The sequence below is a fragment of the Uloborus diversus genome, chromosome 2 (genome assembly GCF_026930045.1).
Source record: "Uloborus diversus isolate 005 chromosome 2, Udiv.v.3.1, whole genome shotgun sequence".
NCBI lineage: Eukaryota > Metazoa > Arthropoda > Arachnida > Araneae > Uloboridae > Uloborus > Uloborus diversus.
In genome coordinates, this window is record NC_072732.1 from 44,220,420 (window position 1) to 44,235,118 (window position 14,699).

A 14,699-nucleotide genomic window follows, 5' to 3' on the forward strand; every position below is an offset into this window, starting at 1 on the left:
AAAAAGTGTAATTCCAACATTTCCTTGTTAAATGAGTATGTATAAACAACGTTTTGATGCACAAAAATTGAAAATTACTGCAGACACGTTCTTTGGTGTTACAAGGAACACCTTTCTCAATACAGAGAAATGTGTGAGATTTTGGATTAACACTGAAGCATGTGTTTGCAGTACAGTCGACTCCCGCTACAACGCGATTCGACTTACGCGAAATGGCTATAACGCGAATTTTTCACAAGTAACGAATTTTAGAGTCAACGCGAATTTTTAGTTCACAACACGACTTTTTTTGGAAGGAAGTATCGGCTTCGTTATTGGCTACTAAATATTGATTTCGTTGAATGTTATTACATATCCCTTTGAGCATCACTGACAGCCAGGGCCGTAGACAGGGTGGGGACCGTCGGATTAAATCCTCCCCCGAAGTTTTAAATTTTCTCTAAAAATAAAGAAACGAAGACTATCTGATCAAAATTCTTCCCTCTACTTTTCCTTCATTTGACCTTGTTATACAAATCTCCTTTCCAGTCAGACCCTTTCTCCTCACCCCCTCCACACCCACATACACAATTAAAAAAAAATTCAAAACGTTCCAACTTTTTACACCTTGGTTCTTTCCCAGAATGTTAATGACTTTTATTGCAAAACAGTAGCGTAACTTCAAATTTTCGGCCCCACTGCAAAATCTGATTTTTGGCCCCCTATTAAAAATCGTATTAATGTAATTTGCAGTGCATTTTTTTTATTTTGTCGGCACCATTTTTTTTTCAAATACACACACACACACACACACACACATATATATATATATATATATATATATATATATATATATATATATATATATATATATATATATATATATATATATATATATATATATACATAGAGAGAGAGGGGGGGGATTGAGATTTTAGTTTAGAAACCAATCATTCGCTACAGAAATCCGGATAACTCGTTGCAATGAGGAGAAAAAGAATTACCAATATGAATTTAATAGTAAATATAACATTTGTACAGAAATAGGAGAGTTCGGAGTTTCTAAAGTTCTACTGAAGTTCCAGTTTGAAAAACGGAATTTCAGACTATATGTGGCAAAAGGAAGGTTCAGGGCACTTCGTCGTAATTTTTTTGAAATTGAAGTTTTAAAAACGAGATTGCAACCCATTTTTTGTGACGCAATGGAAAGGGGTCAGTGACTCTCTTCCACAAATATTTTGGTATGGGAGCTCGAAAAACGCAATTTTAAAAGACGACCTTCGATGATGTTGAAAAAACGGATTTCGGCAGTTATCCCAGGAAATTTATCGAAATTGAACTTCTAAAAATGCAATTGGCCACCTTTGATGACGTTAGGTGAAAGGATAAGTTTCAGAACTCTCACTCACAGTTTTTTCGAAATAGTGATTTTAAACGTTCGTCATGATGTTAGGAGGATGAAAAATTCGGGGGTCTTAACCGTAATTTTTTCGGAAGTTTTTACACCCATGATTGGGAACCACCTTCGGGGGAAGGAGTCGGGGACTCTTCCGAAAATATCTCAATATTAAAGTTCTAAAAACGTAATTTTAGACAAAATTCGTTAATGTTAACGAAAAGGGGGTGGACTCGGGGGCCCTCCCCCGGAAATTTTTTGAAATGGAACTTTAAAAAACACAATTGCAGGCCACCTTTGACGTTACAACAAGGAAATAAATGGGGACTCTGCCCAGAATGTTTGAAATTGAAGTTCCAAAAACGCAATTTTCGACGAATTTAGGTGATATTAAGAAGAGAGCAAGTTTGACACCTTCTTGGTAAATGTTTCGAAGTTAAAGTTTTAAAAATGCGATTGTAAGCCATCTTTAAAGTGCATTTTTGGACTTCGATTTCGAAAAATTAAGGGGCAAAGTTTCAAACCCCCTTATTTCTTCTCCTAGCTTCATCGAAAGTGGTCCACAAATGCATTTTTAAGATATTATGTAAACGCGAGCTGTTCAAAGATGAAACCTCCGGAATATTCTTTTGATAATGAAGTTCCCTATACGCAATTTTAGATGATCTTCGGTAATTTTAAAAGGAACGAGAGTTCGGAGGCTCCCCCGAAAATTTTTCAAAATTGAACTTCTGGAACGCAGTTGTAGGCCACATTTGATGACCAAACGAGAAGAGATGGGGTTCCGGGGCTATTCCGGGATTTTTTGAAGATTAACGTTTTAAAATCTTAAATTTGGGAAAGATGAGGTTCGGAACTTTACCCCGGAATTTTTTGAATAGAAGTTTATAATAAAAAAACAATTTAAAAAGATTTTTAGACAGATTAGGGGGAAGGAGGTTTTTCAGACTCTCTCCCAGAAAGTTTACGAAATTGAAGTTTAAAAACACAAATGGCTGTCTTTGGTGAAGTAAAAAGAAATTATTTAGTTTTACGATCCCTCCTTTCCTACCTTCTTGGCTAAGGCCCTATTATTTATTTTGAAAAAAAAAAAATGTAAGAGGGCCTGTTTACTGAATAGGCCAACTAGGCCGTGGCCTAGAGCCTGCTATTTGGGGTCTCCAAAAGGCGAAAACAGTTTTAGCAAATGGCAAGAATTGTAATGTTTGGCTACAAAAGGGACCCGAAAAGTTTGGGCCTATGATCTCTGATATCTTAATCCAATAGCCTCCAATACCCCAACCCAATAAGTTCTGGGGTCCTAGAGGGGGGCCTAGAACCAACATCAGCATTCAAAACAAAGTTTAATAAGATTGAGTAAAAACAAAGTTCAAAAATTTTCGGGCCCCTTCCGATTCCATCCCCCCCCCCCCCCCAATCCAGATCCTACCCAAAAATGTCTCTTAGCTGTCTTTTTCCGTGCTCCGGTAGTCAGAACTTTTTTCCCTTTTCTTTCAGGAATTTTCCCTTCTTTCCGTGGCAGGTGGCCTAGGGAGGGTATGATACTTTTTGCACCGTGCCGAGGTTCGGTTTTCTCGCAGGGAAGTTGGTCCGTGGGCCCCCTTCTCAGGGTTACTGAAAAGGTCAAATAGGGCGTGATTAAGAGCGCCTTCTGTTCAAGGGCCTCGAATGGCTATAACTGTTTTAGCAAATAGCAAAAATTGTAATGTTTGCCTTTATGAGGACTCCGAAAAAGGGTTTGGCCTAAGGCCCCGATATTTTATTTTTGTCAATAGATTCTGGGGTTATAGAGGGCCCTAGAACCAATATAAAGTTTTAAACTAAGCTTGATTTTCGGAAAATTTAATGAAATTGAATGAAAACAAAACTCAAACATTTCTGGGCCCCTTCCTACTCCGGGCCCCACCGCGTTGCGGGGTCTTGCGGTACGTAGTTACGCCACTGTTGCAAAATAACATTTTAAAAGCATTCTTTGTTATATATACTTCAACAATACTCAACAGATTTACATGATCAAAACTACCATTTTTAATCTAATCATACTTTTGATTAAATGTGTAATTTTGTAGATCAGCCTTTAAGGTTTTTTTTTTTTTTTTTTCCCCAGGTGGCAATTGTAGATTGCTTTTCAATTGTGACTATTTTCACTAACTTGCTGGGAAGTTTTTTTTTTTTAAAGCCTCTGTTGCGTGCATTTGTAATTGTAGACATGTAATAAACACTGTGTCATGTATTATAGACCGTATAAGTGCAGGCAGTTAGTTCTTTTATTTCGTCTGGTCTAAATATGTTACGAAATTTTTGAAGCAGTTAATCAAAATAATTATTTGAAACTAATTTTTTAATTACATTTCAGTTTAATTTTCGCAAACAACATAAAAAACATAATTTTTAAACGCTATTTTTTCCCATTACATGTCTGGAACCATTTTTGCCTCCGACCATGTCCCTCCCCGAAAAAATATCCTGGCTACGGCCTTGCTGACAGCGTAACAGCGAAAGTTCCCACACCAACAAATCAGTCTAAAAGTTGAAATATAATGGCACTGAAATAGAGCGCGGGATTACGCGAAACGCGCACAAAATCGGTAAATCCCGCGCGCAGTCCAAAGGTCCGTGCGGGATTTTCCCTCCGCAAATTCTTCAACTCGATAACGAACCCCAGACCGGGAAAGCGGAGAAGATTCCGATCCACCGATATCAACCGCTTGACCCATAGACTAAGATGTTTTTGTTTAATTTGATGTTTTTTTCAACGACAAATATTGTGATTTAGGTCTAATGGTTTGATTTTATTTATGCAATAACTCTAATATTGTGAATATGAAGGCCTGATTTTGTTTTTAGAGAAAAACTAATATGTAATATTTTGGTCTAAAAATTGTTTTTATTTGACCAATAACTAAAATACTAATAATCAATCTTTGATCCCAATGACTTGTTACTTAGTAAAATAACTGAAATATTGCTTATCTGATACAGTGTGAATTCGATGATTATATTTTCATTTTGAAAATAAATCTTTTTTTTTTTTTCTTCGAATTAGCAGTCGCGGGACTAGCCAACAGAAGCTATGTTTTAACTAAGGGTCATTGAAAAACCTAAGCTTTGAGGGTATATTGAAACAACAAATCGAATTAAATTTCAGTTAATACAGTTCAATTTATCGAAACTATTTACCATTCCTACACATTCGTACAACATACCTATACAAAAAAAATTTAAAAAAATCGTTTAAATTTAGCAAAAACTTAATTGTTTCCGGATCGCTGAGTCCTATCTAATCGAAATTAATTTTATTGATTCAGCGCACTAAAAACATATTAAATGCGTATAAAAATTACGAATTTTCAGAATAGAACTCGCTCGACCAAAGAAAGGCTTTTTTTATGACGGTTTTATTTTATTTATTATTTGTTTATATTTTTCAATTCACTCCGGCCGTCACAACGACCCATACGAAGCATAGCTTTAAAAATTAAATCAGAACGACAACACAACGCATGGTATAATTTGTGTTTAACCCCTATTAAGATGAAAAATCATCCCGTTTCGCATACTAAGCATTTGGGAAACTAAGGGATCTTGATGAGAAAACTGAATTTTCCCAGAAAGCTGGGGAGAGAAAGATAGACAGAATGACGCAAACACGGCTTGCATTCTTAATGTATTTGCTTTCAGTTCTTCCTACCTTCGTTTCATCTTTGCGAAGGGAAAAGAAAATCGATCGTTCTTAAAATGCTGAGGTGGCTAAGAAATTTTATTGCTGTGTGTGTGTGTGTGGAGCGGTTGGGCCGTTGACCTTATTTTTATGCTCCTACTTGCCCTTCTTTTTTTTTTTTTTATCTACGTGCATTATCTTGAACCACTTTTTATTTATTCATTTATTTATTTTTTTCAGATATGAAAAATAATAAATCATAGCAAATCCAATCTCGGTGGCTGTCATTTTTCGTCGTGTTTCCCAGAGAAAAGAGCATTTTAACTTTAACTCCATCCTTTACTCACGCATTCTGAAATGTCTAATTTATGAGTAGCATAAAAACATGAAGCATTCGAAAGAGTACTTTTCTTAAGAGTATTACGGATTCTGAATTGCATGAAAAGTTGACAGAAGAAAGAATAATAATCTACAAACATCAACATTTTCATTTGGACACACAATGTATAAAAACTTTCTAAAGAACTGGCTGTCGAAGGAAAATTTATTCTTTTCATTTTTTGCTAAAAAAATTTTTGCAATCGTACTTAAGTTTGAAGTTTATGTCAGTTGCCCTTTTAGTTTTTCTGCTATATAACTTTCGTTCTTTCTCTTTTTTTTTTTCCTTTTTTTGATTCGAGGGCTTCATTTCCTGTCCGCTCGGACAACCTTCCGAAAATTACTGATCCTAGCTCACTTCGCAAGAAAAATGTTCCGAAAAAATGGTAATTTTTATTTTATTCTTAAGACTATTTTAATTTTATTTTTATCGAGCCGTCTGCGGCGACCAGCTGGTTCGCCTTTTTACGCCAAGGCGGCTGCTTAAATAAATTTAGCGGTGATATTAATCAATTTATATCTCTCTATATCAATATTATCCTTCGCTATTTTCCGCCAAGGTTGACGCCTTCGGCGGCTGCTTAAATACATTGGGCAGCGGTATTCATCAATCTATATCTTACTGTGCCAATATTAATTTGAATAAAATATTTTCTAGATCTATCTCTAGTTCCATCGTTTGAAATTTTTCTAAAGGGGAGGGGGAGGCAAAGAGCGCACTATTAATGCAAATTTTGTCAGAAAATAACAAAAAGCACTTCCATTGTTTTGTGACAGCATTACTTTTCCAAAGTGATGGTAGGGAAGGGAGGGGGAGCTATTGACCCCCTCCCCATTGAAGTTCCTTAAATGACGGGCCTGTCTATTTCTTAGTGTTCATCTGCTATATCGACCTCTATTTTTATCTATATATCTATACGATCTATGCATACCTACCTCTATTGGTAATTAACAATCTTTTTCCATGTATATAAGTATCAATTCGAAAAAAACATTTTTTGACCATTCAATATTTATCTTTCTATTTAATTAATCTAACCACCAATCTCTGACAAAAACAATGATCATTCAAAAAACTGTGGGCTTTATTTATTTAAATAAAACAGCATGCAAAAAAAAAAAAAAAAAAAGTTACCCCGTAGTGTGCAAAAAGTAGCGTTTAGCAAAAGATTAAAAAAAACTCACTGTTGTTATTAAATTAAATATGTAACGTTAATGTGTGCAGAAAAAAAAACACTGCTTTTATTGAATTAAAATTCGCACAAAAATAAATACAGCAAAACGTCAAGGGGGAAAAAAAGCAAAAATAAATATAGCAAAATTTGCCGGAAAAAAAATAGTTGGAAGAATAAAGAAATGAAATCCCTGAACGTAAAATAAAAAATAGTGAAGAGAAAGCAAATGATTTCAGTTAAATCACGTAACGAGGTTCGGAACTCAGCCGGCATAGCGTACAGCTCGCGTCGTGTTCTGTATTTAAAAAAATGTGAAAAAAAAAAAAATATTATTGCGTATTTTTTAAAACTTTTTTTTATTTTAAAGAAGGCAAAATTTTTCTTTTACTAACTTAAATTTTAGAATAGACGCTTTTATACTTTTCGCGGGATGAGTTTAGGAATGCGCGTCATGCACACACACAAGCAAACTTATTTTACCATATGTATAGATATATCGCCAAAGTGGTAGAGGGTGACACCCGTGTTTTTGGAAAAGAGGGCATTTGATGGAAAAAAAAAAAAAAAACCTTTGCAATGTTTAGGTTTTTTTTATTTTTAAGAAGTTTAAAAAGAAATTGCAACCCAAAATTTAAGGCATGTCCATGTCTGAGAATATGCATTATAGTGCGTCTCGGAAAAATTGAGCTATGACCTTGACAATATTTACCTTTTATGGAGAGTTCAGTGAAAACGGGACGTGCTGTATGCGCGGATTCGAATTAACAGAACTTATACAATACTACTACACCCAAAACTCAGCGCCAATTACCCTTCCTTATTACTCCAAAAAGCGGTAAACATTGTTAAGGTTCAACTTATTCAAGTCAAACTAAAAAAGTTATCGAAATTGGCAATTCAAACATTCTATTAACAAAGAAAAAAAAATATTCGGCACTTTATGGAAACCCGTGCAAGCCTTGGTTCTCGGTTTAAAACAAATAAGGATAAATAAACATGATAGCTTTTATAGGCGCCGCCGACATATTTATGATTCTGATTTTAAAATTTTCTAGCTGCATTCCCCGGATTTGCACTGTCTGCCTCGAAAACAAAAGTTATGTCAAGTGACGCATGTTCAACAATCGGGCTTCAATTAGAGAAGAAAAAAATACTGTAAAATTTCCCGTCAAAATAATCATTCTTAAAGAAAGAAAATGGCAAACCCAAAATTCCCGAATAAATTAAATGCAACTAAAATCCTAAAAAAAAAGTAATAAATCACCAAATAGTAATCAAAAAGGAAATTTTTACCCTCAAAACAAAAACAAAATTTTTATTTAGTCACAGCCAAGAAAAAAGAAGTGGCAACCTTCTGAACCCTAATTTAAAATGCGATCGTGTAAACAATAGTTTTCCGATATGAAATTTACAGCCTTTTTTTTTTTTTTTTTTTTGAAATTCAAAGGAAGTGAATGAATTCTACAGGTATTTTTCGTGGGCTTTCGAATGCCGTTAAAATTGAACTGATCGGATAATTATTTGGGGTAGAAAGAGCCATTTAATGCCGTTCTCGGGCCCTAAAATTAAAATTCGAACGGTTCGACTCTTTTTTGGCGTTCGAAAAACTCCATACGTTCCTTCTCGAGTGCCCAAGTACCTCCCTGCCAAATTTGGTCGAGATCCAACGAAAACTGTGGATTTGTATAGAGAACATACACACACACATATGATATTCTCTATTTTATTTATATGGACTAGAAAGTCGCCCGAAAGGTATGACGGGTGAAAATTGATTCACCTCTTCTACATTTAAACGAAACAATTCCCTGTTTGATGATATTTTCATATTTGAAAGTTTAACCCTAACTCCGGTGGATTAACCCAAAACTCAAGTGGATAGCATGAATTTTCAACCATTTTTTTGATTCTCCCATTCCCCTAAAATGACTGTCTTACCAGTAAATAAAACAGTTAAGTTACTGGATCGAGTTCAGCCTTGTCACAATAAAGCCTTTCCCTGCATGTTAAACATTATCAAATCATCATGCCGTGGCGCGAGTTTCATTGTTGAAACTCGCGGGTTACTCGATTATTGGCTATTATTTATGTGAGGATTTAATTCAAAATATCACCACATCGTTTCATACAAAAATATAATGGAAAAAGTAACCTAAGGTATTACTTCAAAATATGAATTCAGTTTTTTATTGGAGCCATGGAAATTGGTATATTTAAAAGAATTTCAAACAAATAAAAATCTAGTATTGACCCCGTTCTACTTCCTCGTAAGGGGAGGGGGGCAGGCCCGTCATTTGGGCGTGGATCCCTGGATTTAAAAAGCATACTACAATTATTCATGTATTTTAATGTTTGTTCCCCTATAAAATTCATTGAAAATATTCCTTTTGCCCCCTCTCCCCCCACCCCGGAAAATCACGAAATGACGGGCCTGGGGGGAGGGTGGATGCGTGGATTCATAAACACAAGTTAGAAGTAACATTACTTAAAATGCATAACTTTTTGGACAGTTTCCTTCACATATAAAAGATAAAAGACACAGAGGATGGAAATTTAAAATCTAAAGAAAGGGGATGTTGTCAGCATCTGAGCCTGGGTTTAGAACTTGGATGCTAATAACACCCACATCGCACAAAAAACATATAGAATTTAGATCATGCAAAGTTCACTATCTAAAACAGTCAAATGATATTGTCAAAGATAAACTCGGAAAGGGTTTCTCACAACATTTTTATTTCAAATGAATAAAAGCTTAGAGGTACGTAGCTAAGGAGAAGAAGGGGGGGGGGGGGTCATGAAGCGAATTCCTAGTCACCATATGTAGCCAAAAATTGTCTATTAGAAATTCAATTACAAAGAATTTTTGTTGCAGAATTCCAAACCATATCATCCCTTTCTCGAATGTCATCAAACGTGGCCTATAACACTAGTCAACAAAAAACAACTTTTTATCTGCATCCTGGTTTTAAATAGTCAATTCCTACTAATTTTGGGTCGAGAAAAACGAATATGGTAGCGGATTTTTTTTTTATTTAGCTCTTGTTTTCAAGATACACAAAAGTCCACTGGAGAAAAATGCACAAAAATCACACATTGATTTGAAGGTAAGATTAAAAGGAAAAAAAAAACCCCTATGGAAAAAATGTTATTAAATAGGTCCTGTATTAAACAATGTTTATTTTTCCAAGAGCAGTGGTTGCTTTTGGTCTATTGCTGTAAACGCTTCACTTTCGATTGTGTTTTGCATGTTAAAGGAGGCACGTCTCTTGTAATAGTTCGGCAGCATTTAGTGACCAATATTAACTCATCCCAATGACCCTTATATGTGTGTTCCATTGTAAATAAGATATCTTGGCAAAACCTTTCCTCATGCCCATTGCTCATAGCTTCGCAGTTTTTAAGCAAAACATCGTGGACGAAGTGAAAAAATAGAGTTTCAGAGACATATATCATTCATTAATGGTCTCAGAACTTCGGTAGGGATTTTTTGACCAAATGTTTTTAGTTCACGTCTTCTCTGCTGCTTAGAAATACTTGCAATAATTTAGCCTTTAATACTTAAAGGCTTCCTATGTGGGTTTTTTTCTACCCTTTCACATTTTTTTTTTTTTCAAAAACAGCGATTTTCATAACTGCACATATTTGAAGGACCATTAAAACCTCACTCCTTAACCTTAGTTTCAATATATCTTGGAAATTTTCCTCTAATGTATCAGAAAACCATCTTTGTTCACAGCTTTCAGAGTTCCTCATTATTCCTAGCAGAAGGTGCATGGAGTTTAAGCTGAAGTGGGTGGAACTACTAGAGGCTGATTTTGGGCATTTCTCTTCCCAGAATTTAAATTTCCTAAAGTCCATTTCAGTTTTATGTAGTGAGATTTTCTATCCCAAATAGGGGTTGAAGTTAAGAAGACAGTCAGTCCCATGGGGGGTGATATTATCTGCCAGGAAAAGAAAGCGTTATAAAAGATTTCACAACCGTAGTTGGCTCAGTATCTTGAAAACTAGAGCTAATCTTTATGGCAGTTTTCGTGTTTAGCGAGGCAAAATACTTCGGAAATAGCTACTTTTGGGCCTGATGCATTTTTGGTGTTGACTAGTGTAACTGCCTTTTTAGAACTGCAATTTTGAGCAATTTCCGAGGTTTGTGCCACCCCCTCCCCCTCAGGCTGAGTAGAATGTTTTTCAAAAAACATTTCTTATTATTAAGTAGAAGAAAAGAATGCACGAAGTAATAAGCAAAATAATTTTAATTAAAAAAACAAAGAAGAAGATGGGAAAAGACCTAAATTTCTTTTGAAAAGAACCTTAAAATAAAAATTTGCAACAGTTGCGGATTATTGATCAGTTAATTACGCCCCACACCTCAGATTTCTTTTATCTCCCACTCCCCCATTTTTTTCTTTTTTGTATAATTTCCTGCGTATTATCTGTAGATGGCATTTAATCCGCAGGTCCAAAAATCTGCCTGAAGAAAAAAAATCTATGTAGATCATCAGCGGCGTTGTATAATCCGCACGATGTAAAAAGAAAAAAAGATTTTGCATATAATTTTAGCAACTAAATTAAAAACGTGAAGAAGTAATAACTTTTAAGGTATAATCAAAATTAATTTAAAAAATAATGATTTCTTCTTGAAATCGTGAGTATAGTACCCTAATTACTTAAAAGAAAAAGAGTTAAAGCAAGGGAGCAAACAGTCTAATCTTGTGCAAATGAAGAGTTCCTCCTTTACTGTATTGTTGTTTATTTTACCTGGCCTGAATCACGTAAGAGTAACATTCAAGCAATATAAAATAAGCAACACGCAGGCAACGGAAGAACATTCAAGTTATTAAAATAAACAACATTCAAGCAGCGTACAGTCTCTATCGGTGAATCTTACTTACTGTAAATATATTAACGTGTCGGTGTTGAGAAAAAAATCAGATAATCCACACCTCATTAACTTTTCACTTTTTTAACAGATAATCCATGAATTACATGCAAGAAAATATAGTCTGTATCTGCTGCTGCCTCCATACAGTACATAGAAAATTTTTGTCGGAGACAGCATTTATCATTGAACAATTGGTCTGCCAGAGCGGGTAAAGAGGCAAAAAGTGGGGTCAATCAAAAATGACAATTTTTTTGCAGATTTCAGCAAAAATTCAGTAGGTTTTCTAAAATTCTGAAACAATACAAAACATTTTGCAAAAGTTCTGGCAAATGTTTGTCGACTATTCAAATTAGAAGTAAATTTAAAATTCCCAGGTTCTCACAAATGACGCTAATTCCACTGAAAACTTGACGTATTGGCAGAAATCTGCAGAAATCGTGCAGAACTTCTGTGAAATTACATTCTTATTTTGAAGATATTTGCAGAAATTCTGCAGAGCTTCCGCAGTAATTTTCAGAAAATTTTGCAACTCGAACTGCTATCTCCCCCTCCCTCAAATCCTTTAAGCGCACTGCAGACTGAATGCTCAACGATCGGCTGCATAAAATTCAGGCAGCACTCAAGTAATTTTTTTTCATTTTATCTTGACTCGTGGTCTGGGCAATTACCTTAAGTTGTTTATTCATATCCTAATAATGTCCCTCCCCCCTTAACACTATAAAGACGGAAGTGGTCATTTTGACCGCAGATTTCAAATGCTCATATTTAATGTGTTTAATTTTGTAACTCCTTTTCCTTCATTGACTTTTCCTAACTATGTATTAAGATCTTACAACAGTAAATTTTAGTTCTGTAGGCCTATTATTATAGTCGCTATGGATGCTTATACCTAGAAAGACTGACTACGGTCATTTTGACCACTAAATGAACCTTTCTTTGTGCATCGGTTTTCTTCTTTTTTCTGATATAAGATGTGTGTACTTTGAACTATTGTTGGTTGTCAGGGTGAGTAATGTTCTTTTGAGCTTGAGTAACTCCTGCTGCTCAGGTTTAATTCTTAGAACTGTTAAGAAAATGCGAAACACATGCTGGTCGCGTGGTTTCATTTTTCTGCTATTTGCACAGGGTGAAATGTTGAGAAAGGTAAATTTGAAAAGCATGTGAGTGGACACTTGAAATTATTTTGGGTCTGAAAAGAAGTAAATATAAACAGGTGGATTCCAAAAATTTGTGCTGGAATTCCTTTGTGTGCAGAAACATATGATTTTCTTGAAACATTGACCTTTTTTTCCATGGATGATATTGAAGTGATCAGTTACTTCATATTCACACAAACAGTTTTTAGCAATAGCACTTGAATGTAGGATTCATTGAAAAGCTTATCAGTACATGAATTCTTGAAACTGTATCTAGTTTATCTAAAACATATTCTCGTTCGGATGAACAATCTGACTTATCTGAGAGGAATATGTTCCAGACGATGAAAATAACTTGCTTTCATCAAATTGTTGCGTACATTTTTTGGAACCTAGATATGCAAAAAAAAGACTGTTCTTCAGATCAGAATCAGAAGAAACCTGGCTAATGAAAACTGATGCACAAGATATAGAAACCAGTAAAACTAAAAGGAACCGACACCAAAAAAAAAAAAAAAACATAAAAATTCAAAAACAGAACTCTCCATTTTCTGCAAATCACATCCACTGCTCAATTTTGCTACACATAATAAAGTATCTACCTCACAAAAATGGTTAAAACAGAGTCAAATGGAACAATGCGAAAATAAATTTAAGAAGATTTGTGCTGATTGCAAAAAAAAAAAAATACTGTTTATGGCTCATATACAGGCACAGTGATAACAATAAGCATTTCTAAATACAGTAAAAGATAGTAATGTATGATATATTGCAATATTTAGGTAATTTTGTACACAAACACATGCATGGTTGATAATACTTGTTAGTTATTACACGACAGGATAAGTTCCTCTTTTTTGTACAGTTTTACTTTTTCTCAATACCAATTATGTAAAGCATGTGTATTTCACTCGATCGAACGTAAAATTAAAAAACAAAACTGCCTGAGACTGATTATGATTAAAATGAATCAATTTTTGGGATATTGAAACCAATCTTTTCTATAATTAAAAATCCCGAAAATAAATAATTTTCGATCTTTTAAGTATAGCAGTCAAAATGACCGCTGCTAGTCTTCCTGAGGTATATGGAAAACGTTGTCTTTCTAGTGTTAAACCAGAAAAGCTTGATCTGCTCTCTTCAATGGCTAATCCAAAAGAGGGTCTATGGGGCTGCAGCATCCCCCCTCCCCACCCAAAACAATGCCCCTGATCCCACCAACATTCTCAAAGATTTTCTGAAATTTTGGTTTTAGGGTATCAGTTTCTACCTATTTCAACTGAAGAGTCTCTGGTGTTCTTTCTCTGCACATAAAATGCAATTATTCTGATTTGTGTGCTTATATGCTAATAAAGACCTCTCCCCCCCCCATCTCAAATTAATAGCTAGGATCTGTTCTGGTTAGCTAATTAAAAAAAAAACTGAGTGGCTACTCGATCCCCCATTCCCTGTTTTCTGATCTTGTGACTGCCTTGTTAAAAAATAAATCCTTTCTTTTGTTTTTTTTTTTAATCACCTTTCCGCTCCACCCAAAACAATATTCTGGATTTCTGTTTCTCTCACCTGCATGGGTGCGTGCTGTAAGTATACGTTTGAAAAAAAAAATAAGGGGCCACCAAATTCATCTAACTCTTCAAGCCTTTTGTTTTGGCAACAGCCTGACAATACCCTTTTGTTTCAGTACAAGTACAAAACTTTCCTGTCCTCAGAAATGAGAGTGGCTGAACCAGACCTGAATGTATAAACTAGTTCATTTTCGCTTCTAGTGGTTTAAATACTGATGAACCCTCTTCCCTCTTGCTGAGGACTTTGTTAAGATGTTTATTTTATTTGTAAAGTCAGATGACCAAGCACAAAAACATAGTACTAATGATTCCTCACCAAGCTTCTGTATAACATGAAAATAGTTTCTTTATAATACTTGTAATTATGCATGCTAGTTATTTTGTTACTTGATTAAAAACTCTAAATTATTATTGATGTTCTACCTCTTTTTTCTCCCTTAACTCTATTTATAAGAAAACATTGCCAACAGTAACTGACATTTTTATTTTTAGAATTCAAATGCAACACAAGATATTGCTCAAAAAAATGA

The 14,699-nt window shown here is 34.8% G+C and overlaps 1 protein-coding gene across 1 annotated transcript in view; it reads right to left on the reverse strand.

Annotated features, from left to right (window-relative positions):
* Nucleotides 1-14,699, reverse strand: part of LOC129235265 (methylcytosine dioxygenase tet3-like) — a 77,144-nt gene that overhangs the window by 37,624 nt on the left and 24,821 nt on the right. The window lies entirely within an intron of this gene.